This window comes from Zophobas morio, unplaced genomic scaffold (genome assembly GCF_036711695.1).
Source record: "Zophobas morio isolate AGI-343-1 ecotype UQ-CSIRO unplaced genomic scaffold, CSIRO_AGI_Zmor_V1 ptg000058l, whole genome shotgun sequence".
NCBI lineage: Eukaryota > Metazoa > Arthropoda > Insecta > Coleoptera > Tenebrionidae > Zophobas > Zophobas morio.
Window position 1 is genome coordinate 2,376,174 of NW_026972163.1, and position 25,560 is coordinate 2,401,733.

General features: G+C 33.4%; 1 long non-coding RNA gene across 3 annotated transcripts; it reads left to right on the forward strand.

The window, feature by feature from the left end:
* The first annotated feature begins 393 nt into the window (after positions 1-393).
* On the forward strand, positions 394-9,340 carry LOC135143135 (uncharacterized). Of its 3 annotated transcripts, XR_010282690.1 has the most exons (4): positions 395-818; positions 2,933-7,997; positions 8,050-8,811; positions 8,867-9,340. It is a non-coding gene; the product is annotated as an uncharacterized LOC135143135 (long non-coding RNA). The 3 variants fall into 3 exon arrangements; XR_010282689.1 differs by having other exon boundaries at positions 394-818; positions 2,933-8,811; positions 8,861-9,340; XR_010282688.1 differs by having other exon boundaries at positions 394-818; positions 2,933-8,811.
* Positions 9,341-25,560: the final 16,220 nt, after the last annotated feature.

Sequence of the window (25,560 nt, forward strand, 5' to 3'; positions counted from 1 at the left end):
TACTGCATTCTCTAAGATTGAAAACGTAAGGGGTTTATTTAGCCAATCACTGTATTTTTGAAGAAACTTTTCCTCTGACAGTTTGCAACTTTTGTCTCATTTTAGAAAATAGCGTAGAAAATGATGCTTTCATATCTTTACGAATTTCCACCGATTTTCCACTACGTTCTGATACCATCAACTTAAAATGATCTAGCAGATCAGAAAACTCGTCTCTTAAATGATTCTTTAAAATAAAATAAATCTCTTTCCTACTATAAACCACTTCTTGGCAAGAAGACCCTAAAACAAAGATATAAGTAGGCATATTTATAAATAACATTGTATGAAAACGTCAAATAATACAACTAATTAATAAATAATTATAAGGAATTCACGTTCGGTAGATGTAACTAGATTTGGTAACTTTTTTTTTTAAGCTGTGTAACTGCGGACATAATTGTTCTAGTGCATAATGTATTACTGGAATGTCAGAAAGTAGGTATCAAAAATGTGACATGTAAGTAAGTAAAGGTCAAATATCGAAAATGTGATGGTTTTGTGGTAATCTGGTGAATTTATTTTTGAACCAAGGAGAAAATCGCATCCCTCTAAAAGCCCAAAGAGCAACCCGCATGTAAAATTGTGAATCTTTTCCCTTCACTAGTTTTTTTAGGAGGACAAGCTTTGATGTCATCATCATGGATCCACAATTTCACCATGGATCCGTTCTGGTATATCCATGTCTCATCCAAGAAAATGAAAAGTAAATCTTCACCATAATCACGCAATTGGAGATAGGTACCGCCTTAGAAATTTGATTCTGGCAGCTATAACGTGTTTAACCCTGGACTGCTTAGGTGAAAATTGCACCAATAGTTGCTTATGTGGGGTTACTCGTAACCCCAGTTGATAAAAACAACTAAACAAATAAAAAACACAAGACAAAACAATAAACGCTTTATTTATAACATTCTAAGCTTAAGATAAAATAATTAGAAACTTATTGATTGCATTCTGAACATATTTCAACACGATGAGTGTTACAAACAGGTTTATGACATTTTGAACAAGCTGTTTTAGTTTTAATGTCTTTGATTCTTGGACACAATGCACATCGAGTTTGTTTTGCAAGTTTTGGTGGAGGTGGAACTGCAGCTATATTTTCCTCCTCCATTCCTAGAATAGTTCTTATAGATGAAGACAATTTTTTGGTCAAATTTTTTGTTAAGCGGCGTTCCATGTGCGGTCTTGCAAGCTGCATTCCGAGCTCAAATAGATAATGCCGACGAATACATTTTTCTCTATTGCGTTTTACCATCTGAAACAATACTCCTGAATTTACACCAGCTTGATCCAGTATGCCATAAAAGTATCGTAAGGGCCACCTTCTGGTCTTCCGCGAGACTGAATATGTGTGAACCATCTGGTCAAACGTGTCTACACCTCCTTTAGTTGAATTATAGAAATTAATTATTTCTGGCTTTTTATTTGGATCTACAGTTTTTGTATTATGCATTGTAGACAGTAATAGAACACACTTAGATTTTTTTGGCGTAAATGACACTAACGTTTTTTTCTGGTCAAAGGCAAATTGCGAAGTTAGCGCTTCTTTATTTTTGTTTGCCAGGAATGACGAAGGAACTTCTTTTTTATTTTTACGTAGTGTTCCGACAATAGTTAGATTGTAATTGTTCACCATATTATCTGCCAGTGGAATACTGGTAAACCAATTATCCATCGTTATGTTACGTCCTGTTCCATGAATAGATTCAGAGAGCTTTTTTACGTAATAATGTGGTAAGGGTTCTGCATTTGCTCTTACTTCTTTTCCAATATATGGGATGGCACTTACCATGTAAAAAGTGCGTGAATCGCACATGGTTACTATTTTCAATCCATATTTGTCTGGCTTTGATGCAATATAAACTCTAAAAGGACAATTTCCACGAAAACCCAGGAGCTGCTCATCAATTGTCACATATTCATGAGGAGTATAATATTTTGTACAATTTGATTCAAACTCTTCCCATATCTCCCGAATGGGAGAAAATTTATCTTCGCGATTTCTCGCAGTTTTATCATCAAATCTTATACACGATATCAAAAAACGAAAACGTGTTTCACTCATAATACTGCGATATATTTCAGGTCCATACTTTGACCACATTTCAGCTGTTGTTAGGTGAATATCTTTTCTGCATCCTGATATATAAAGAAGACCAAAAAGAGCAAGTAATTCAGTTGTATCCGTTTCACCAACATAACCACAATTTTCAGTATAGTTCATTTTTTTTCTGCCAATTTCTGAATTTGTGTGCAGAACAATCTTGTTTATAATTCCATCAGAAACAAGCAATTTCCAACCTTCCAATTCTGTGGAAATACTTTTTGCTGCACCTTTTGGTCCTGGAATGCGTAAAACCAAATTTCGTTGAAGTGTCCGAGTACGAGAAGGGGGCACAGAGCTCCAACGATGACCATTCTTACCCTTGATAGACACACCTGATTCTTGAACAGTGGTGTCTTCATTCTCATCTTCATTATCAGAAGATGACATCTCACTTCCAACATGTGAGTGTTCCGACATATGGTCCTCAAATTCTTGGTCACTTCCATGAGAATCATATTCTGAGTCAGCTTCATCGAACCAGCGTAAAACGGTCTCTTCAAAATGAGAATCACCCGGTCTTACTGCCATCTAAATTCAAATAAAATTGAAAGAATGTGGAAAATGATTTATGCATCAATGCTTACCTGGGGTTACACGTCACCCCAATTACTTTATAATACAAAAACAAAGCAAGTATACAAAGATTAAACGCGCGTGTAACTTAAAACATAACCTCAAACGAACATAGCTGGTCCCGCAGAGATGCAAACCTCAACGCAAAAAAGTTACCAAGTTTCTAATTTTGGCTGGGGTTACTGGAAACCCCACTAAGCATTCCAGGGTTAAAATGTGAAAAACTTCGCCTTCGGAAACCTAAATTTATACGTGTATTACGTACAATTATTTTCAAAGCCGAGTGTTTTACCTCTTACAAAACAATAACGATTATATAAAACTTAAAAACCAATTGTAGAACGGAACCAACAAAGCATGTAGGTATATAAATCTGCGCAGTCATCTTTCTGATTCTGATTATAATATTAACGGCACAAGCGCCGCTGTATCTGTATTATTTTAAAACTCGAAAAACACTCGACAACACTACCGAACTTTACGGAGAATATTTCTGCCACCAGTTTAACTGTTTCAGTTTTACCCAATTTTTTGAAAACCACGAAATATTTCTTGTTTCTTTTCCTTTAAAATGAGCTTTCTCGTGATTACTTTTATGGAAATTGTTTCCATGCTGTATGTAAGGATTTTCTTGAAACGAAGCGTGTTGAAATTAGAAAAACTTCGTTTTTTTTCCACACAATTCAGATTTGACATTTGAATTAGAACATTAGACAGTTGATGCCAATCTTAAATTTCTAGTGATCTTAAGGTTGCAACTTAACCACAGAAAAGTTTCTGTCAGTTACTTCTACCGAACGTGAATGCTTATTATATTTAATTTTCCTTATTTTTTGCCAATACATTCAATCACTTTTTGGTTTACTGTTCTTGAAGGGGCAGCTAGTTGCAGCCAAATCTTACCATATTTGAAAGATAATAAGCTAATCTTTTACTTCCGAATTCAATCTTTATGGTATATGGTGGTATATGCTACTTTTCGACTCGATGAATTAATAAATTAATAAAAAAATGCGCAATTGTTGCATCACCAATTTCATTTAAATAATTCTTTCTGATGGCTCATTCTTAGAACTTTAAAATATATAAAAAATAATCTACATACCTGATGGAGTTGGTTCCATAACGCCAAAACAGTATCAAACTACTTAGAACACCTTTTATGAAAACAAAGTCACAATGCGCAAACTTTTGCGCACGAACACTCTCGAGAAACGCTAAACGACAACTACAATTTTGAGGGTAATAAACGATTATTAAACGATTTGCCTATTGTTATGAGGTAGCCTAAACATCCTTCTATCTGACTCTTTAGTACAAATTCTTAGAATCGCTTGTTCGGTGTTTCCTATTTTGGCCGAGTTTTCCCAACTTGGGACCTGTGTGCGCGGTTAACATAATGCGGAATTAAGTAACCCAGTGACTTCTGATTACATTTTGGGCCACTAATAAACGTAGTACTGTACTGTACATCAGGAATTAGCTTGGCCTCTTTTATTAACACACTATGGAGCGGGAAAAAGAATTAAAATACAGAAATTACAAATTTCTATTTAGAAAAAAAAACAAAATTAAAATTAAAAAAAATTAAAATAAAAAAAAAACAAAATTAAAATAAAAAGAATTACAATTAAAAAATAACAAAATTAAAATAAAAAAAATTATAATTAAAAAAACAAAATTATAATAAAAAAAATTACAATTAAAACTAACAAAAAATTAATTAAAAGTTAAAAGCGAACAACTACGGTGGTCGTCGTTGCCGTCGCCTCTATAGCAACGACGACCCCGTTTGATAACGTCAAAATTGGCTGCGTTGTCGGTAAATCCGCAGCGCCGACTTCAAACAAAAATTAATTGCCCGGGAGCGACTCCGGGCACAGGATCTATAATTACGTTGACCTTATGAGCTGCAAAGAAAACAAGAACAAATAAGAGAAAACCAAATTTAGAAAATCAGAGAAAAAGAAAGAAAAAACGGGGATGAGGAGAAATGCAGAAAATCACTTACGATCTACACGTCCTGGTTGGGGACGGGCAGTTTCCCGTTCGTCAGCTGCAAACAAAAAAATTGATCGAAGGTTATTTCAGCAGAACATTTCTCGCTCCCTCGAAAAATTATAATTAAATCTAACAAAAAATTAATTAAAAGCTAAAAGCGAACAACTACGGTGGTCGTCGTTGCCGTCGCCTCTATGGCAAGGACGACCTCGTTTGATAACGTCAAAATTGGCTGCGTTGTCGGTAAATCCGCAGCGCCGACTTCAAAAATTAATTGCCCGGGAGCGACTCCGGGCACAGGATCTATAATTACGTGGGCCTTATGAGCTGCAAAGAAAACAAGAACAAATAAGAGCAAACCAAATTTAGAAAATCAGAGAAAAAGAAAGAAAAAACGGGGATGAGGAGAAATGCAGAAAATCACTTACGATCTACACGTTCTGGTTGGGGACGGGCAGTTTCCCGTTCGTCAGCTGCAAACAAAAAAATTAATCGAAGGTTATTTCAGCAGAACATTTCTCGCTCCCTCGAAAAATTATAATTAAATCTAACAAAAAATTAATTAAAAGTTAAAAGCGAACAACTACGGTGGTCGTCGTTGCCGTCGCCTCTATGGCAAAGACGACCTCGTTTGATAACGTCAAAATTGGCTGCGTTGTCGGTAAATCCGCAGCGCCGACTTCAAAAATTAATTGCCCGGGAGCGACTCCGGGCACAGGATCTATTATAATTACGTGGACCTTATGAGCTGCAATGAAAACAAGAACAAATAAGAGAAAACCAAATTTAGAAAATCAGAGAAAAAGAAAGAAAAAACGGGGATGAGGAGAAATGCAGAAAATCACTTACGATCTACACGTCCTGGTTGGGGACGGGCAGTTTCCCGTTCGTCAGCTGCAAACAAAAAAATTGATCGAAGGTTATTTCAGCAGAACATTTCTTGCTCCTTCGAAAAATTATAATTAAAACTAACAAAAAATTAATTAAAAGTTAAAAGCGAACAACTACGGTGGTCGTCGTTGCCGTCGCCTCAATGGCAAGGACGACCTCGTTTGATAACGTCAAAATTGGCTGCGTTGTCGGTAAATCCGCAGCGCCGACTTCAAAAATTAATTGCCCGGGAGCGACTCCGGGCACAGGATCTATAATTACGTGGACCTTATGAGCTGCAAAGAAAACAAGAACAAATAAGAGCAAACCAAATTTAGAAAATCAGAGAAAAAGAAAGAAAAAACGGGGATGAGGAGAAATGCAGAAAATCACTTACGATCTACACGTTCTGGTTGGGGACGGGCAGTTTCCCGTTCGTCAGCTGCAAACAAAAAAATTGATCGAAGGTTATTTCAGCAGAACATTTCTTGCTCCTTCGAAAAATAATAATTAAAACTAACAAAAAATTAATTAAAAGTTAAAAGCGAACAACTACGGTGGTGGTCGTTGCCGTCGCCTCTATGGCAAGGACGAACTCGTTTGATAACGTCAAAATTGGCTGCGTTGTCGGTAATGGAATTCGAATACTTTTACCTATATACCACATCTCAATGAGATTTTATACACCGTTCTGGAAATAACTATTTAGCTATATTCATACCCACTTTTAAACAACCTGTAGATATATGCGTATTTGTGGTCTTCAAATAGTTTGTCACAAGAGTTTATAACGAACAAATCGATGTTTAATATAAGCATTTTAAAGACAATTAACTTAATGCGGAATTAAGTAACCCAGTGACTACTGATTACACTTTGGGCCACTAATAAACGTAGCACTGCACTTTACTGTGCATCAGGAATTAGCTTGGCCTATTTTATTAACATACTGTGGAGTAGGAAAAAGAATTAAAATACAAACATGACAAATTTATAGTAAGTTGAAATTAAAAAAAAAAACCAAACTAAAATTAAAAAAATACAAAATTAAAATAAACACAAACTTAAAATTAAAAAAAAAAAAAACAATTAAGCTATAACCTAATGATCACGGTCGTCGCCGTTGCTGTTCCCTGAAACGCAACGACGACACCGTTTCCCAGTGTCAAAATCGCCTCCCGCGTAGGGAGGTACGTCGGGCCTACCTCCAATGAAATGGGCCCGGGAGAGACCCCGGGCACAGGATCTACTATGACCCGCACCTGATGAGCTGCAAAGAAAATAAGAAAAAATTATAGAAAACCAAAAATTTAGAAAATCAGAGAAGAAGAAAGAAAAAAAGGGGGTGAGGAGAAATGCAGAAACATCACTTACGATCGACACGTCCGGGTGCCGGCCGCGTCTCGGCTAGGTTGGTTGGCATTGGCAGTTTGTCTGCTGCAAACAAAAAAAATTATTGAAGGTTATTTCAGCAGAACATTTCTCGCTCCTTCGAAAAATTATAATTAAAACTAATAAAAAATTAATTAAAAGTTAAAAGCGAACAACTACGGTGGTCGTCGTTGCCGTCGCCTCTATGGCAAGGACGACCTCGTTTGATAACGTCAAAATTGGCTGCGTTGTCGGTAAATCCGCAGCGCCGACTTCAAAAATTAATTGCCCGGGAGCGACTCCGGGCACAGGATCTATTATAATTACGTGGACCTTATGAGCTGCAATGAAAACAAGAACAAATAAGAGAAAACCAAATTTAGAAAATCAGAGAAAAAGAAAGAAAAAACGGGGATGAGGAGAAATGCAGAAAATCACTTACGATCTACACGTTCTGGTTGGGGACGGGCAGTTTCCCGTTCGTCAGCTGCAAACAAAAAAATTGATCGAAGGTTATTTCAGCAGAACATTTCTTGCTCCTTCGAAAAATTATAATTAAAACTAACAAAAAATTAATTAAAAGTTAAAAGCGAACAACTACGGTGGTGGTCGTTGCCGTCGCCTCTATGGCAAGGACGAACTCGTTTGATAACGTCAAAATTGGCTGCGTTGTCGGTAATGGAATTCGAATACTTTTACCTAGATACCACATCTCAATGAGTTTTTATACACCGTTCTGGAAATAACTACAGGGTTATCATAAATGATTGTAGTCGAAGTAGGCGTTGACGCAATTGTTTTGATGTGCCGCTTCTCACTTTCAAAAAATTATTAATTAAAGTCCACTAAAGTTATGGGGAATTTTTGTTTTGCTTTGCTGTCAGAAGAATGTCATACTGGTCATATGTCATAATACTTTCCCGCGCACGTCTTGTTTACTTGTGTTGTTGTTCCAGTCTTCTTTGTTATAAATTAAATTGAATTAAACCAGTTTTTATCAAAACTACAACGATTGAAAACAGCGATTAAGGTAACTAGAAATGAATTAATGTGTATTCATATTTCAAATAAATCTGTTTTAGGTTAAGATGGGGTACACTCTTGAACAAAATACGTTTATTGTTGTCTTACTATCGAAATGGGACGTTAAATGCGGACGGGGAATGGGTGTATTCTGTTCAAGCTTGCAAGGATGAGTATTTGGCAAAATTTCCAGAATTAAACATTGAAGAACAGTTTTTGATGACACACATAAAAAGAATCGTTGACCGATTCAACAGCACTGGAAATGTTTCTAAAGGCAAGTCACCAGGAAGGCCTCCAGTTAGTGAAGAGGTCGTCGAAGATTTGAGGGAATGAATGGAGCAAAGCCCAAAAAAATCTTTAAGTAAACTGTCTTTGCAATCTGGTGTCCCATAACACCACTTGTCAGAAAGTTTTAAAAAGAACATTACATATGCATCCCTATAAAGTATCGTCAGTCCATGAACTTAAACCAGCTGATTATCCTCGTCATGTTGTATATTGTGAATGGTTTCAAAACAACATGAACAACAACAGAATTTTGGATTTGTCATTTTTTTCCGATGAAGCATGGTTTCATCTAAATGGCTACGTTAATTCGCAAAATTATAGAGTTTGGAGTGCTGAAAATCCTTTTGTTTTTGAAAAGAAGAATTCCTTGAGTACCCAGAGCAGTGATTATACTGTACCAAAAAAATTTTGTGATGCCTCAAATTGTAGACGAGCAAGCAAATGTGAAAGATTGTTGTTCATCTAGCTCGTTTTCCAGACTTCATTGGCGCCTTGGACTGCATATGCACATATAAAAATTAAATTACCAGGTATATGAATTTTTGTTAACATAGAACACAAAAAATGAAATAGTAAAAGTTATAGGTGGAGAAGATCCAGAAATTTTTAGAAATCAGGAAGATTATCTCTTGATTAATGTACAAGCCATATGTGATGAAATGATTAAATTTCAAATATTGTGGCACAATGATCAGTAGCTACAAATGATTGTACTATTTTTAATCATTGTTCAGTTTAAGATCTGTTTGAAAATACACAACTGCAAAGTTGTGTGCTCTTGGATAGAATATTTTAAGAGAATTTTATTATATTATTATATTTCTAAGTAACAAGTTATCCCTTAAAAAAATACTTGTTGACACTGCTGATATATCCCGTTACTCCAGTACAACAGCTCTGTTATCAGTGACACATTGGAGGCCGCAATAGAATTGGGTGCACATTTGGGATTCTGAAATGACAGTTTCCTGTGTTAACAGTTGTGATTGTCGCTGTTGTTTTACACAACATTTTAAAACAGATTGTAATATTTGACAGTAAAAATTTATTGGTAATAAATTTTTTTTTTGTTGATTTCATTTATAGTGAAAAACATATTAAAATTTATTTATAAACTAACAATATCTCATGTTATTGTTAACATTACATTAAAAATGAGCATCATTTAATTGAAGAGTCCATTTTCAACATACTAAAAATGTATTTATAAACTAACAATATCTCATGTTATTGTTAACATTACATTAAAAATGAGCATCATTTAATTGAAAATGGACTCTTTAATGTTTTAATTTGAAGTAAGTACATTTAATTCAATGTCTGGTTTTAAAACCCTTTTCCTAAAATTAAATTCTTCAATTTCTCGTTCCTTCTTTTGTAGTTAACAACTTCTGCCTGAAATATTGGTTTTTTAATTTTGCCACTCCATAACCCTGCCACTGCTGTGAAATTATGTTCCCATGAAGTCTCCATAACCTTTGCTCTTCTTCCACTAAACCAATTTTTAGTGTGAAGTGTGAAGTTACTGATCCATCAGCTTTTTAAAATTATTTGGAATGTAACACGCCAGTGGTCCTTAAAAACAGTAAATTTTCTATAGATCACAATGAAATGTATACTTACTTCTTTTGAAGTTGTTGGTAAATCATGACCACAGAACACTGACTACCACCCTGTTCAACTATGCTTTTCTGTTGAACATTGGAACCAATACTGTGATGTCATTTTGTACCTAAACACACAGGATTTCCTCTGCACCATCTTGGCTATTTGTTAGTTTAATGCTTTCATTTTCGTCCCCACTATGTGAAATGTACGTCTCCAGTCTCCACAAGTGTTTTGATTTGTGATGTCCGTAACTTAACCAAAACAAGGATCCATTGTTTCAAATACTGGACGTGGTCCTTTGCCAATCTTTCTTCTTTCGGCCTCTTCGTCTGCGGCTGTTTTCCGGTCTTCATTTTTCTTGTTCTCGTACCACTTTTTTAGAATTTTTGTCGCACCAGTAAATGACATCGTCCTTTTTATTTTCTATGGTAGCTTTGGATTCATATTCATAAACTTAATCCATAATTAAAACCTCCTCCGGTGTACAACTGGTTATTCGGCATTTTGTTGTTCCATATTTTTTTTATAAATTGCACGAACACACGAGGCACGGGGGCACGGACACAAATGAATTTACGTAACACTTCTAAGTGTTAAGTGAAACCGGTGCAGTTAGGCCTAAACACTTAAAGAATGTTTTATTTATTTTTGAAAATAACCTCAAACAGAACATGACATTTAATTAATAGTTCGAATTACTTCGAACCGTATTATGAAGCGGCAACAGCAAAAAATTCATTTGTTTTCAAAGCCAAGTTGACTACAATCATTTATGATGACCCTGTATTTAGCTATATCCATACCCACTTTTAAACAACCTGTAGATATATGCGTATTTGTGGTCTTCAAATAGTTTGTCACAAGAGTTTATAACGAACAAATCGATGTTTAATATAAGCATTTTAAAGACAATTAACTTAATGCGGAATTAAGTAACCCAGTGACTACTGATTACACTTTGGGCCACTAATAAACGTAGCACTGCACTTTACTGTGCATCAGGAATTAGCTTGGCCTCTTTTATTAACACACTGTGGAGTAGGAAAAAGAATTAAAATACAAACATGACAAATTTATGTTAAGTTGAAATTAAAAAAAAAAAAAACAAAACTAAAATTAAAAAAATACAAAATTAAAATAAACACAAACTTAAAATTAAAAAAAAAAAAACAATTAAGCTATAACCTAATGATCACGGTCGTCGCCGTTGCTGTTCCCTGAAACGCAACGACGACACCGTTTCCCAGTGTCAAAATCGCCTCCCGCGTAGGGAGGTCCGTCGGGCCTACCTCCAATGAAATGGGCACGGGAGAGACCCCGGGCACAGGATCTACTATGACCCGCACCTGATGAGCTGCAAAGAAAACAAGAAAAAATTATAGAAAACCAAAAATTTAGAAAATCAGAGAAAAAGAAAGAAAAAAAGGGGTGAGGAGAAATGCAGAAACATCACTTACGATCGACACGTCCGGGTGCCGGCCGCGTCTCGGCTAGGTTGGTTGGCATTGGCAGTTTGTCGGCTGCAAACAAAAAAAATTATCGAAGGTTATTTCAGCAGAACATTTCTCGCTTCTTCGAAAAATTATAATTTGATTTTGCTAATTTTATTGTTTAATGAAATCCCCATAAGTTAAAACAAAAATAGTTATGTATGCAATGTTAAAGTAAATGTAAAGAAACGTGTTACGCGTGCGTTTCAAATGAGTTTTGCCTTGAACAAATTTTGTGATGAGTGATGACGTTACCAACATTTTTACAAGTGCACTAATATCATTTTGGATAGGTGAAGTGAAGTGTTATGCAAGTGAATACACAAATTTTCGGGAAAATGGAGTGAGCTGTTTCTGATTTTATCAATAAAACAAATTGACGCACTTTTTGAATTGCCCTGTATAAGTAATTTTAAAAACATGAACCCAATGATAAATCACAGGTGTCCAATGAATTTTGGTCTAGGTGAGGAGTTACAAAACTAATGTAACTGCAGTCAGAAGCAATATTACTTGAATTAACGTTTTTAATTATACCGCTTTTCAAAATTTGGCGAAGTGCATGCTCGGCTGCTTTACAATCTGTAACATCGTTGGACCCACCTCTCAACCGAACATTAGCAAACAAGACTCTATCGCATCGGAACTAAATCCTCTTGTCAAAACATAAAAAAAGTTTAGTTCACTTATTAAGTACTTGATGCAGAGATGTGTGCTCTTGCTTGTAAACAAAAATGCTTCGGCAGTTTCTTTTGTCAAACCCCGCATTCCCATCGCTTGCGACCTTTCTTGGATGCCTTTAATATATAATGGAAATTCTTCCTCTAGCCATAATAAACGATCATCAGACGTATTAGTGTATGGTGCAACATCATGGTCATGTTGTCGGACATGCTGACTTTTGTTACTTACGTCATGAAGTTTGAAAAATTTGAACATTGTTTCCAAATGTCGCACTGTAGCCAAACACTCTTTAAAATAAGAAACTCCATCATAACCATGCGTGGCTAGATATCTCAAGGATGCAGTTACTGAAGTTGAGAATATTTGAACAGCTAGATGTACTTTCATTTTTTCCAAGTTACTTGGGGAAAGATGTTTTCTTGTTTAGTAACGAACAGGCTTTACAACTAAGTTTCCTTGAATTTCGGCCAACTCTCTTAAATAGTTAGCTGAAATAATTCCGTCTTCAGAAGCCATATCGTGGTCTAAAAATATGTTTCTGGCATTTTTAATTAGGTGGCAGTAATCAAAGCTGAAAAAAAGTTTTAAACCAACACTGAAAGGATGTGGAATGCAAGTTTGAAGGCAGCCATTTCCAAAATGTTTAAAGAGCGCTACATTATTTTTGTGATTGTCTCCAACAATTCGTACACCCATAAATTGGCATTCTGCAAGTAATTGCAACACTTCAAGTGCCAGTTTGTGCAACTCCTTGCTGCTTAATTTTTTATGAAAATAGTAGCTCGCCGGGATTACATACTTTGTTGAAATGCCATGAATTATAAAACAGAGTAATTGATTTGCTATAACTGGTTTTTTAGTAATAGTATTGACTTTAGGAAGCGTTTCCAATCCAAAAATTCGATCTTCTGCCTTTGAATATCTGATACTTTCTTTCACGACCATGTCGTCCACAATTAAAGAACATACGCGTTCCGAAGTGTTCAAATTTTTAATTTCGCTTGTCAATCGTTCCTTTATTAAATGTTTATTTTCAGAACCAAAATATTTTCGTAATGTCTTACATGGGAGTTTCAGGAAGTCATTTCTTGGAAATTCGTAACCCCTTGGCGAACAAAATCTCCAGGCAATGCAATAACGAATTGTCGTTTCAGACCATTTTGGTTTCTTCTTGTTGTAATTTTGAATTTGATCCAAAATTAAAATTGCTTTGGGATTCAAATTTTTGGCGTCATTTTTTATTTGTTTTAATTGTTCCCATTCTTTACACAATGATTGAACATGTTTTGTGTTGTTTTTTTTTTTTTAATATCGCGGCAGTGATGCGTTAGTAAAATAATAACGTGTCCGTGAAGCCATTAGCCACATAGCAAAATTTTTTACTTTTTTCAACGCAAATCATTAGTAAGTTTTATGCAAGTAATTCTAAGCATTCAACGGTGGTTTTTATGTAACTACTAAAATATTCATGTTAATTATTTTGGCGGCTAACTGCATATCAGAAGGCAGTTTATTTCAAAATTTGACTTTGCTTAAACTGCTTGTTAGTATATCGTTTTGTAAGGATTTAAATAATTAATTAGAAATTTTTAATAGAAGCAGCTGCTATTTTGTATGCATATTAACTTTGACTTGCACTTTTAATTAAGTATATCATATGCTTGCGCATCGTAAACCTCATTTTTTTTTGTATAGGGTGTAAATATTTTTTGTTCACTACATGTTTGTCATACTGTTGTTTCGGAAACATTCAATTGTAAATTTTAGGCTTGAACAACATCTTGAACGTAATTTTAAATTCGGAAAACAATTGTTACTCAATGGAGTCGAAAGTATGTACAAGGGATAATTTCAGTCCACAGACCCAGTCCCACTTCCGGTGACAAACAAAAGTTGTTAAATTTATTGGAGGTGGTTGTTTACATTTGGCTGGTAGAAATGGTAGAATCCTATGAATGTAATTGTTTGAAATGCACGTAAAATACCTTAAATTTTAGAGCTGTTTAAATTTTGTTGGTTGTCTTTATGCCCCATTTTTTGGAGGGATTGGTAATATATAATTAAAATAAGCAGCATTTACAAATATTAATATTGCATAGGTTCCGTTTGACAAATGTGTGCTGTGAAATTATACTGAATATTACAGTCTGGATAGCAAGTCGCTAACCCGATTTGTTAATATGCTTTTCTACCTGTCATCAATTCATCTCTTTTTAATCATACCTATATCGATTTATGATTACAAAACTTTGACATAGTTTTACTTCTTTCATCTTCACAAACAACTCAATGACGTTTCAAAGTATATATAATAAAACACGTTTTACTTTTATTTTTTCATAAGAGGATAAAAAATAATTAATGTAAAACAGATTTATATGTGCCTCAACTGCGGAGGATTGTAAATAACTTTTGATCTCTTATATTTGAAATATAATACTTAATAATTAACATAACGTATGTCTTTTTTACTGTTTTAGTAAAAATGATGGATACGTTATTTTGTCACTCCTAAAAACCAGTATTCAAACAGCATCAATGAAACCGAAATGGTATTGTAAAATCGGAAATGCTGCTATCAATATTTTATTTCGATAAACCACTGATTAAAAACAGCTCCCCCTGGTGGACAAGGTCCACACTAAATTAAGTCTGCAACCAAACCAGAATCTAAGTAAACCTGTATTCTGCTACGGCATCAGCTCGTTTAATGACGATTTCTCGTTTCAACAGATTCTGTCTTTTCGAGAGTTATTTACCTCAATCGTAAATTTTTTAGTATTATAAATGATATCAAAAGAAAGCTGACACTTTTCTCCAGGGGACCTTCGATCTCAGAATGCAAATCACTTCAGGACTTCGTCAAAAAATGCATCAATGTACCGGTTAAAGTCTGGTGTAAAAGTTGGTCAAATTTATAATTTTTTTTTGTAAAAACCGCGAACTAGATATGAGTATAAATATGGAGGTCCCCTGGACTGAAGTTTGTTAATTCGAAATATATTTTTTTTAAAGCGATATATCTCATATTTTTAAAATGCAACTCCAGAAACCGCGACGATGTTTTCAATGTATTTAGTATAGGGCTAAACCGAACCAGACGCGAGCCGTATTTGAAGCATAATATACAACTTACTTTTTTTTAAATAGAACATTCTATATATGTACTTATTTTTACTTACACTAATTGGACCCGTGGTAGGGTGCAAAACGAGGGTTATATTTTAAAATTTTTATACGATGTTGCCATGTTTCTACCATTCTTTTAAAAATTATTATTAATGAGCGGATTTTAAGAAAAATGTCTTTTCATTGCGGCTGTAGGAAAATACATAAAAGTTGTACAAAAATATATCTGAGGAGCAATGTCTTGTTTTTGCTTATTCACCGATTTTCGATTATGAGGGCCCTTTATCGACCTGTTTCACTTTCTTTTCTACCTATTTTGTTCAAAAATCTTAATTTTATATATTGCTAACACTGTTAGGAAAGTCACATTTAATATACATTTTCGGTACTATAAGAAAAGATAACACAACACGGGTTCTGGGTAAGAGGGTCGGGGGAATTCCGTTAATAAAATGGCAACAATTCCATAACCAAATCTATCTTTCTGCATAAGAAATCAAAGAACGAAATTTATTGTATAACTAGGTTATGGATTATATGGTTATTAAATAATTAAAACGTCCATTGAACATACCCCGACAAGTTTTCTTTTGCTTTGTGTAAATGTTACAGCTAATATCCGAAATCCGTTATTATGCATAATAACTAGACATTTTAGGAATTATGCGTAATAACTAAACTTATCAGTTATTATGCATAATAACCGGAAACATTAGGAATTATGCGTAATAACTGAAATTTTCAGTTATTATGCATAATAACTAGAGCTGTGCGGTTGAAATTTATTTACCCCCACTATCGGCCCACAGTGCCGATCGCTACACAGCCTTGCCTTGCCTTCTTCTCGCTTTTCAGTTGTGGATTATTTTTGATAATTCACACAAATAGTTTTATTGTCAGCGAGACGGACACCTGAACATTATTAAAATTATGATTACTCTTATTTCGTGAATATGGATTTTCAAATCATCAACTGACATGCCGTTAACATTATTTTTCGCGTAATTTTCTTCGCGATACATAACGTCGGTTGTAAGCCTCTGGCCTGCCGGAGTGGGGGTCAATTCGCAGCGTTTAAATTTCAACCGCACAGCTCTAATAATAACGGAAACGTTTAGGTAATATCGATAATAACTAACAGAGGAACAGGAATTATGCATAATATTTTCCAAAAAGCTACCCACCCTGCCTCGCTTTCCCCTATATATCACATGTACAGTTGATTTAAAAAAAAAGGACAAATTACAGTTATATAAACGTCACATTCCCATTGGTTTTCATTGATCTATGAGAACCTGAATTGTTCATCTTGTCCCGTTTTTTTGAAATCAGTTGGATATGTTACAGGCCAGTGCCGAAGTCTTTGAAAATGGTAAAAAGTGAAAAAAAAATTAGAATCATCTTTCATATTGACCAATCTCCCACCAACAGAAGGCGTTTGTTTCATGGATTTTAAATTTTTGAGTTTATCAGTGTAACATGGAATCTTACTTTTTTCGAGTAATTAAAGTGTAAATTTTAATAAATAGCTCAAAATTTTACATGATTAAAAAAAATTTCGAATTCGAATTTTTCGTTTTTTTGGATTTCCTGTGAAAATTTGCCATAGTAATGTATACTTTTTTTTACACCATTGGAAAGTAGAGATTTCAATGAACAAAAAGAACACCGATTTTTTTTAAAAAGCAAACATTTTGATGTGAGAATTTTCGATTGAAAATTAGGGTGGTTTTTCGATATTAATTCAAAATAAGGGGGAAAAATAAATCTTTTGAATCAAAAAAATTACAGTGAGTTTGGAACATAAATAGGTAAGTTTTCACTAAATTTCGTTAATTTTTTTTTTCTGGGAGATAAAAATAAAAAACCAAAAACTCGGTTAATTGCATTTTTCGCATAAATTTGGAGGTTATGTAAAGAAAATGTAAATACAAAAGTTGTAGATCTTTTTATTACCTACAACTTTGCTATTTAACTTTTTGCGATATGACTTGTAGTTTTGCCGGAAATCGTGATAAACCGTTTTCTACCCTTAAAAGCTCACCCTCTTCCCCTTCCGGACCTCAGATCGCCCGTAAATTATTTTTCCCTGTATTTTTGTTATATTTTCTTCCTTTTCCAATGGGTATCATCCTGTTCTAAATTTTTTTGTTCTCAAAAATTATCGGCCCTGACCTAATAGGCAATATGCTTAATGACTAATGTTTCAAGTGTTATGCATAATTCCTGTTCCTCTGTTAGTTATTATCAATATTATCTAAACGTTTCCGTTATTGTGCATAATAACTGAAAAATTCAGTTATTACGCATAATTCCTAATATTTCCGGTTATTATGCATAATAACTGACAAGTTTAGTTATTACGCATAATTCCTAAAATATCTAGTTATTATGCATAATAACGTATTTCGGATATTAGCTGCAACATATACATACACTACTACTAGTCAATATTTAATTAAATATCGATCTCAAAAAAAATCAGGTCCAGTAAATTTTATGGATTATATTTTTTTTTTTAGGTGAAATTAATTTTTTTCCTAAACACGCCCAAAACGCCATTTTCAGGCCTAAAATCCGCTATTTATTATTATTAGGAACAGAGAGTTTCACAAACAAAATCACCATCGAATTATTTTTTGATCTGTATTTTATGGAGACGTAAACAGAGGTGATTTGTTATGTTATCAAATAAATAAATTAAACTTTAAAAAACTGCCTAAAATAAAAGTTGAATGTTGTAGACAAAAACTAATGGAAGTGAAAAATGATTTTTTAAAATAAGATCGTAATATGCTTAAAACAATATAATAATATGACAAGATTTCTCTAGCGTACGCTCGGGTTGAAGGAAAATTAGAAAAAAAAAAAGAAAAAATAAAATATGGAAAAACTTACCGGTGCCCTTGTCCGTGTCCCCTCCATTCACTTAAAAAAAAACACGTCGTTCTGTAACATTCACGAAATTAATTATTTGCTGATACGAAATTCGAACCTTACCCATTGCTAGATAGTGTAGTATCGAACTGACGAAAAATTACTGACGCACCACTATCTAGCCCTCCTACCACCACCAAAATTGTCCTTGAGGCCATGCTCTCTAAAGTGAACGATAAAATTTCGCTGGATGGGTCAAAACACAAGGTGTCGCTTATTATAACTGAGAAATAGTTTATATATTTCGAAGAGTATTTTTTCACGACATATGACATAAGAGGGCATGTTTATTTATGTGGTTGTCAGTTGCCACATTTTCAAATTTTTCAAAAATATTCAATATCGTAAGTTTCTTAGCGACCACAGCACGTCTGTTAGACAACGTTTGGTTAAGGCTTTAACATTTTATCGCACGATGAGTACAAATTTACTTTTACCACCCATCTATTATTTGGTGGGGTTTTAAAACGAATCAATAAACATTGTTGGTACATATGTTAACTGGCAAATTTTTATTTACGAACACAAAAATATATCTCACATGTTTCACTTGATTTTGACATGCAACATTTTTTGTTATATTAAAAAATAGATGCCTAACTAGTTATTTAATTATGTGTGATGCTAACAAAATTTCTCAAATTAACAATACCGTTGGAATCTGATTATGCAATAGAATTTTTCGAGAAAGTATATTAGATGTGTATATCTTTTGAGAAACATCATAATCTACTTGTATGAATTTTTAAACATTTTAAACGGAAACTTATGCGACTATTCAACATATTGAATGACATTAACATTGGAAACATTTTTAACAATAATGCAACAAGCTTGAAGGATTTTCAGTGATATTCGTTCAATTATTTATGTCTTTTTGTATTAATTTTAAAACTACGAGCAAAATATTTTAGTGTTTTACAGTCTCACTAAATATTTTGCAAAGTCAATTATTTCTTTAAAGTTATACTTGGTACGAGAACGTTTAATGAAACATATATTTCTATTTGTCAACAAACTCATTTTAGGGTAATCCCGTTGATATCATTATCTCTCTATTTAACGACATGGACCGGGCGCGGCGCTTAAAAGTGAAAATATTGTAAAATATTTTTTTTTAATGCTGACATATTTCGTCGGTATGCTGCTGTAATGTTCATTGGATTATTCGTCTTATTAATTAGACACTCAAGTAAGTGAAACGAGTGAAAAAAATAGCTTTCAAAACGTGTTACACACGTCATTTTTTTTTTTTTTAATAAAAAATGGCTTTTAAATTATTACAACTGTCAAATTAAAAATTTATAGATTTATCATAATTCATAATCAATGAAATCGTAAAAAAACCCTCGTTACAGTTTTAAGTGAAAAAGTATTATGCATAAGTACCTACATTTCTTAGATTTCCCGGTAACACAAAATTATTCTTGACGCTCTAACAAAAGTTTTTGCAATATATATTTACAATACACGTAACCCTTTCTCAAACCCTGTAAAAGATCCGTTGCATTTTACAAGGGATTAAAATAAGTATTATATCCGTCCAGTGGAATTTACATTCGCTGCATATGGATACTCTTGATGTACTATTAGTTCATAAATTTTATTGTTTGGTGATATGTATAAAGACAGGAATAGACAATAGAGGCAATTCTGTATCATAATGTTAAGAACAATAAACACTTTTTTATGTTGAGTACTTATTATAATGAAGCTAGTTCCTATAATATAGTAGGTGAAATAAGCAACGACATAAATAGTAACAATCCCTTAAAAAAATAACCAAAATGACAATTTATTAATAAAAAATCGTATGTAGCAAGGTGTTTACGCTCGTATTTTTTAATTTTTAAAGTGCAACTACAAACTTCGTCACTTATCTATATTCAAATTGTTTTTAATTCAATATTTACGCCTTACCTGAATGCTAAATTTATTGCAACTTAAAATTCAGAATACAAAATATTTAGTTTTAATAAAAGATAATACTTCCCTATGAATTTTACGTTGCGATCAATTGACGCTGCGATAAATTTACGTGCGATCAATTGTCGCTGCGATCAATTTACGTGCGATCAATTGTCGCTGCGACGAGTTGCTTGCGATCAATTGTCGCGCGATCAGTTGTTTGCGACCAGTTGTCGTAGAATCTTTTTTCAATCGAAATTACCATAATATTACGACTTTCCAGCGTTCTCTGCACATTGTATGGTTCATTTACCACTAGAACTTGCATTAAATTAAGTAGTGTAAATATAACGAACACTATAGATTTACAAAGTAATTAAAGAGACACAAATTTCCTTCATTAAGAAAATTACCCACTAGTGAAAATCAAAATAGTATTTTTACTTTTCATCAAAAATTTGTGTAATTATTGTGTAGGTATGTTTATCGAAGAAATGGCCATAAAACGGTTATAATATGCGAGCAAGCGAGCTCCCATAAAATCCAAAGTGACTTCAATAAAGTACACTCTGTGTTACGACGAAGTGTATGTTTAGACGAGCATCGAAAAGTTCAACAGATGTCGCTAGGGGTAGCTTTCGAACATTAAATAATTTCCTATCGTGTTCACGCATTAGCCGCACTTATGTGTGGCACTTTAGTTCATTGTTTAATAATTAGTTGCATACGAGTCAACGTTACGAATCGTTTAATATTCAGTTTTTTATTCGGCATTTACATAAAGGAAATGACATTTTCATATGAAAAAAGGTACGCTCGCCTAAAAAAAATTAAGAATAAATGTTCTTTACAAATTTTTCGTTCAAAACTAAAATTTATGAACACAAATAGGTGCTAAAACCGAAGTTTAGTTGTAAAACTGGTTATTTTACCGTTTTAGTTTTCTGTCAAAAATAATAATTTTATTCATTGCATTGTTGTAATAGTTTATTTACTTTTATTTTTTTAAATTAAATACAATGATTGCAGAGAAAAATAATTAAAAATCTAGTTGCATTAATTTCATCCAGAAAAGTGAAGTAACAGAAAACAGTTAACTGCCCATTCACAATGGACATAAGACATAAGAACGAGCGCATAACATAATTTACGTTTTTTGTTTGTGTCTGGCTTATGCTTATCTACGTTCACAGTGGACAGAGTGAACTCTGTAAGAATTGTTATACTGCGCAAACGCAGAACGGAATAACTCCCGGCTAAACATAGAAACGACAAACCTCAAACTGAGTCAATCAAAATATCTAACCTACAATTTCATACGATATTCGAACTTGACAACTCGCAGTACAGAACAGACTCGCAGTGTGAAGCTTTGATTATAATTTATATAATATAATCAAATGTGTGAAGTGCCAAGTGCCAACTGTCAAAGGGAATTCAATAGCAGCATTCAAAAGTCCCTAGATTTTAACATAATATTGACATAATTCGTGCACAAAGTTGAACTTATTTCAACTTTGTGTACGCACACAAGGATTACATAAAACGTTCATAAGCATAAGAATTACGTTCGTCCACTGTGAACAGGGGTACACGTTTTCCATCGTTTCAACTTTACGTATTTATGTAAGCTTTATGTACTTGTTATGCCTTATGTCCATTGTGAATGGGCAGTAAATGTTTGTTTTGAAATAAAAACAAAATTTCGTGTTGTTTTAAATAATTATGATCTAATCTAATTTTACAAATGGAAGTTTAAATTTAATTTCAACTGCAGAATGGAGAACAGATAGGCAACATACAAATTTGTAGATTTCATCAAATTTTAATTAACTTCTTCAAAATAATGCGCAATTCATGAATTTCGGTTTGTTGTTATACCACGTGTCTGGAAAACTGCGGATTCACTCTTCAGTACGGGAGTTTCGGGAGTCCCAAAAAATAATAAAAAAATTCTTTATGGTGTAGATTATGAAAAAAACGCAATTTTATAAAAGTAAAATTGGCAACACAGCACATATCTAATGCGTGAATACCTCCGGCTTACTTTCTGGTTCTTAGTAGCGATGGTGACTGAAATCCAACTTCGCTTTATATCAGGCAAACATTGTTGTCAAATGGAATTTTAGCAATTATTAATTATTACAGAAACAACACAGCCATATCTTTGTGCATTCTAACTGAAATGGTAATTAAACATGATCATGGGCGAGAAAAATATTAACGAAAAGTTTTATTACTAGTTATTGTGTTAATGAATGAGTTGAGGAATGTGAGAAGGTTTTTTTTTACTATTTTTCCCAGACTCACCAGTTAATTGTTAAGAGCGTAGCGAAGAGTTAATCCGCCATTTTCCAAACACCCGGTACATACCCAACATACAAAAACATTTACCCAAGATACATTTTACCATAGACAGGTTACCACTGTAAAGGGGTCTTTTTTTTAGTTGAATGGTAATTTAATTTTCCAATATAATTTGAGTAAATTTGCACATACATGTGCTCGTCTAATTATCTAATATTACTGTTATTTTCGGCGGTTGAATTATAACATTCTGTTTCATACCAAACGAAACTATCAATCAATAGAAAAATTTTAATATTTCTTCTACGCCACAAACTAATTGCTTTTGAAATATAACATTTATCGTTTATAGATAAATTTACTGATATTAAGTCATAAATCACGCATTTAGTGAGGCGTGTAGCGATATCTAATTGGCGTATAGTCGGTCACGTGGTACTTTAACCCTTTCAGTCATGCATTTTTATTAGTCGATATAAATTTTTTTTTTTTGCACAGACGATGTATTATTTTTTTAAAGATTTTTCATGTAAATATCAAGTGACTTTTTGTCATACTGTTTGAAAAAAATCATGTCCACTGTAGTGGACATTGTGACTCAATTGTAGTAACACATCAGTCAAACATTGGTGTTTTATTTAAACTCAAACATTACTTTTCATGATACAATTTAAAACAATTCTGATTTTTTTGTATACATAAATGTACCGTACATTTAACACAAAATACATACGTTTTCCGTTTGCAATTAGGATATTTACACCGAGAAGCAAAACTCTTTTGATCCATATCTGGCAAATGGCCAATATTATCCTGGCGTACTTCAATCACGGGTACGTGTTCTTTTTTTACAATTTTTTTTGGAGGTAACGTATGTTGAAGTGAATCTCTTGAAGATAGACTTGACGAAGGTCTTGGTGACGATGTCGGAGACATGCTTTGAGATAAAGAGGGTCTTCCTCGTTTTTTTGGCGTTTTGTTTGCATATATCAAACTTTCAGCGACATATGCTCTAAAATGGATTAGATCTAAAATTTCTTTTTTTTTTTTTTCTTTCTTTGATGTTAAATCATGTGTTTGCATAAAGTTTGCTATTCTTTGTTTTTTCGATAATTCTTGTAAAATGGTAGGTTGAGGCTGTACTGTTCGATGTTCAAAAAAAGGAGTTTCATTATTGTCTTCTTCCGAGCTTCCTGATGATTGAAAAACAACCAAATTTTCTACATCTAATATTTAAGTTATGAGAAAGATTTTTGATAAAAAAAACAAAGTTCATATACCATCTGGGGGCTCAGGGCCCTCACTTTCCCAACCATCTGACTGGTCATCACTTAGGCATTCAAGGTCCGACAAGTCACCTTCAATCAACTCTACAAGTTCTGCATGACTTAGTGCTTTTTTACCAGCCATTCTAAATATTTTTAAGCAAAAAATAACGTTGTAATTAATAAATTTTAATAAAAGTTGGGTTATGTTTTTACCTTTATTTGTAGAAGCACAGTCACAATGTCCACTATAGTGCACAAAGTTCAAATGCACATTGAAAATGTACAAATAAAAAAAGTTGCTTCAAATAAAATTTATACACTAATACTATCCTTAGTTTACACACACAAAAATTAGTTGTCAAATTGGGTAAACAATAATATGGAAAAAAAAATTAAAACTGTAGAGCAGCTAAGTAAACGAAGAAGTCAGCTGTTATACCGACAAGTTTTATTTATAATTTTAAGCAACTTGCTACTAGAGGGTGCTAAAAATTTACTAAGGTTGGTAAAGCAGTGGGTTACATACATGCTGGAATGCCAAAAACAGCATACAGTTATCTTCAAGTTATAATAAAAAAAAAATAAAAACTGCTTCCACTACAGTGGGCACAGTGACCGAAAGGGTTAATGGCGTGTTAATAATAATAATAATAATATATATTTATTTGCCCAACAGAACAAAATATTCCAATTACAGGACAAAATGTTATAACAAAATTATAATATGAACTACTAAAACTAAACTATGCATATTCATAAACAACAATGCACAAAAATGTAAAAAACTAAAACAGTTTCTAAAACAATAATAAAGAACTATTAATAAAACAAAATTAAAAATTTAATCACCATTAGACATTTAATTGTGCTTCTGTAAACCGCCTCATAGTGTCATTAGTCTCATTAGGCTGAGACGGAATCATGAATCCACCATACATATATTTCATCTATAATTTAAATTTTATTTCTTCGATTATGCACAAGCTGAGGGAAGTTTTCGCAGAAGGTTCAGGATTTCAAACTTCAGTTGTCTTAAATTCAAAATACTGTACAATTTTTAAATTATGACATTGATTTCGCTATCAAACGGCTATCTTACGAGAGTACGTATCTTTTTTTAAGTTAAATGGGTAATTTAATTTTACAATTATGTGCTCACATAACTCGCCATATTACGGTCAATTTGCACGAGCATAGATTGTATAACGGTTACTTTGTGCGAGCATTGACTGTAATTCTGTTACTTTGGACGAGCATAGACTCAAAATATTATCTTCATACCAAACTGTCAATTAAGAGAAAAATATGAGTTCGTGTTTCACACATCGTCAGTGTTGTTAAATTCGAAATATATTCTGCAAAAGTTCTAAATTTTGATCTTCATTTAGTTTTTAAACGGTTACTTTACGAGAGCGTCGATTAATAAAACACTTAATTAACACATGACCTAATAACTGGGGTACTGGGGGAATGAATATAACATCTAATGGGTGCTTTTTCAAGTAGAATGAAATTAATAATAAATTAATGTTAGTTTGATCAAATTGGCACCCACGCATGCTCATCTTATAACCATATTATTGTTAGTTTGCGCGAGCATTGACCACATTAAGATTACCGTGTGCGAGCATTGACTGTAGTACTGGTACTTTAAACGAGCATTGACTTATAACATTGTGTTTCATACCAAATTGTCAGTTAAAAGAAAACTATTAGTTCGGTTTTTATAACGTTAGTTGTGTCAGATTCCCAATACTGTAAAAGTTTTAACTTATGATGTCCGTTTCATGATTAAACGGTTACTTTACGAGAGCACGTATCTGCGAAAGCTGAATTATTATTGGAGGAATGTCGTCAATTGGTAGATTTCCCATCAATTTCTTCCAATCTTCTCTAATCAGTTCCTCGCAGTGACGAACACTATTCGCCCACATATCATATATTCCTT